This window comes from Coffea arabica, chromosome 9c (assembly GCF_036785885.1).
Source record: "Coffea arabica cultivar ET-39 chromosome 9c, Coffea Arabica ET-39 HiFi, whole genome shotgun sequence".
NCBI lineage: Eukaryota > Viridiplantae > Streptophyta > Magnoliopsida > Gentianales > Rubiaceae > Coffea > Coffea arabica.
The window spans coordinates 43,324,687-43,327,662 of NC_092326.1; positions in this window are offsets into that span (position 1 = coordinate 43,324,687).

The following is a 2,976-nucleotide window of genomic DNA, read 5'->3' on the forward strand; positions in this document are numbered from 1 at the left end:
TATTAGTACTTTGAACGACTGAGTTCCGGCGAGAGTTGGACAGGCAGTCCGCTGATACCTTAGGGTTTGCCCTAGGGAGAGGTGGGGCTGTCACAATACATCAACCTTAACACGGCAATATCAAAAGCAAAACAAGAAAAGTGACGTGTCACCCCAACTACCCTACACTATGTCCTCGCTACCATGCACAACCCTTGAACCCCAGATCTCTAGCTTAATTCGCCACCGGCCCAACTGTGAGGCCCCAGTTCGTTCTACGTTGATATATTCATTAATTGGGCAGTAACGTTTGGTTTTGGGAGTATTTCGAAAACCCTAAGTAGGGATTAAGATTTAAACCCTCAGTTCTGGTTAAGATTGAAAACCCGTTTTCCTACATTTTCTTTATTAGAAAATTCCCCAGATAATTTTTATTGAGTAACTAGAGTTCTTAGATGATTTTTCTAGTATTAGTTAGTTTTTGAGAAATTAAGAACGTATATCGGACGTGGGACCCACTAGTGCGAAAAGTTCGGAAAAATTCGGCCGATTAGGTTAAGTTTCGGATACTGGGTTTAATTTACCGGGTGTTAAGAGATAAGTAGAGGTTGCAATTTGGATTGATATGAGAGAGAAAATTTAGGTAGATATTTAATAAAAGGTGACAAGTGTCACCATAAGATTTAATCTTACCATAAGACCACTATTCACCTTTTTCTATTTTGACCAAATAAATCACCAAAAATAACCAAAAATTCCTCATTCTTTTCTCCCTCTTGGCCGACTCTCTCTCCAAGCAAAAGAAGAAAAACCTCTCTCAATTCCTTGCTCTAATCTTGCCCAAATCAACAACTTAACCGTTTAATCTTGAACTTACTCCATAAAACCTCTCCTATTAGTGTTAGTAAGTTGTTTAGTGAAGTTTTTTGGAAGAGCTAAGGTGACCAACATCTTCCTCTCTCTTGTTTCTTGGTAAGTGAGGCTTGAACCACCCTACTACACCTAATGATGCTTATGTTATGCTTATTGGTGATTCAAGTGCTGAAATTTCTGGTTTTTATCTTGGTTTGGAGTGATTTGGTGAAGTTTTCTATTTTATGATGATTTTTCTGGTTTAATTGGATTATGATGGTGTGGTTGTTTATGATGATTGGAAATGGTATATAATGATTCTAGAGGGTGGAAAAAGTGGAAGATTTCAAGTAATTTCTGTTTTGGAAGAAATCTGGAAAAATTAGGGTTCTTGGTTCTTCATTCTGTCCGAAAATTTTGGTCATAGATAGAGGCCGAATTGGCCTTGGATTAAAACATGAAAGTTGTAGGTAATGACATTTTATAGGTTCCTGTAAAATTTCAGGTCAATCGGAGTAGCGTAGAGTGAGAAAAGTCGAATTTACCCTTACTGTTCTGGTTTTGGCCGAATGTAAGAACTGCGATTGTAATTGGTTGTTTTGGTTGGGATTGCTTCTGAATTGGTTGTTATGGTCTTCTGATGAAATGTAGCCTTAAATCTTAGCTTTCATATGGCTTTGGAATCTCGGAATTTGGACTTAGGTAGCCTGTTTTATGATGTTTGTGCTAGAATACATTTTGTGAGTCTGTTTTTGCGATGCTGGTGTAGTATCTTGCATTTTTGACCTAGTTACACTCGAAACTGGATTGAGTGGCCTTCTTCAACATTGTAGCCTCTTAGGTCCTGAATCTACTTGTAAAATTTCAGGTCAAACGGATTAGTGTATCCTGAGTTATGGACAAAACCATCAGGCCTGTTTTAGACGTTCGTTTGTGTACGTTTTGAATTTCAGTTTCTGACCGTGGGTTTTTCCGTATTGATCCCATTCGATCTGGGTGTCGACTCCTTCATAAGAAATTTAGATCTTGGTCTCAGCTTCGAAACGGTATAAAGTACGTTGGAATCCGAGTTCCGTAGCTTCTGTTATGACCCAAACAATATAGATCGTCAGAACTGCTTTGTATCTGGACAGTTCTGACGGGTATTTTGGCACTCGATTTTCGTTCTATTCTGAGTGGATTCAGATCTTGGCCAAAACATCAAAGTTTTAACCTTATGTTTCAGCTTTCTAACGCCTCTGGAATTTCTTGATTTCGATTTCTGAGCCGTGAGTTACGGCCTTGCAAACAGGGCCTGTTTGGTAAACCGCAATGAAACAGCTGGCACTGTTTCGTGCATTTTTGACCTATACCTATTGAGATATGGGTTGAGATACCTAAATTAAAGTTGTAGCTCTTCCTTTTAGCTTCGAAACGGTGTCTCACCCACCTTGATCCGACACTCCTAGCCTAACTTTTGACCAAAACGGTTTGAGATGGCAGATCTGGCCGTCCCGTTTGCCGTTTCCGCACTGGCGCGTGCCAATTTTGCCGTTTTGCCTGTTTTAAGTACGTTAGTGGCCGTTTGTGATATATTATGACACAATCTTCTATTTCAGATAGTGGTGAGCTAGGCGGAGCCGGTGGGGCCCACTACTAGCGAACACGCGCGAAGCGATTTTGCTTTAGTACTACTTTTGTATTTTGGGTAAGTATTCAGGCCGGTTTGGTGTGTTTTCTTTGCTATGTGTTTGAGATATGTGAAAAGGGCACTTAGGCGAGGGTGTACTTTATCGCACTCGACCTAAACCCTAATTTGAATGTATAATTGTACTTGGCATATGTATATGAACCTTTTGGAACCAAAACCCTTGAGCTTGTGGCTCGGGGCGACTTTCGAATAAAGTTTGTGAAGTTTGCAAACTTTGTGATTTTGAATAATTTTGTGAAGTTTGTGAGTTTGGGGCGAACTCTTGACCTGGTTGGACTATTCGAGCCGGTTAGGGCTTGGTCGAAGGCAGTCCAACTTAGTCTGAGGTCACCAAGTTTGTAGGTTCATTTTATGAACCAATTTTGTGAATCCGGTTCACCGAGAAGGTGACCAAGTTTGTGACCCGAGCTTGTGACTCAAGCTCAAGTTTGTGATTTCGTTCGCCCGGGCAAGTT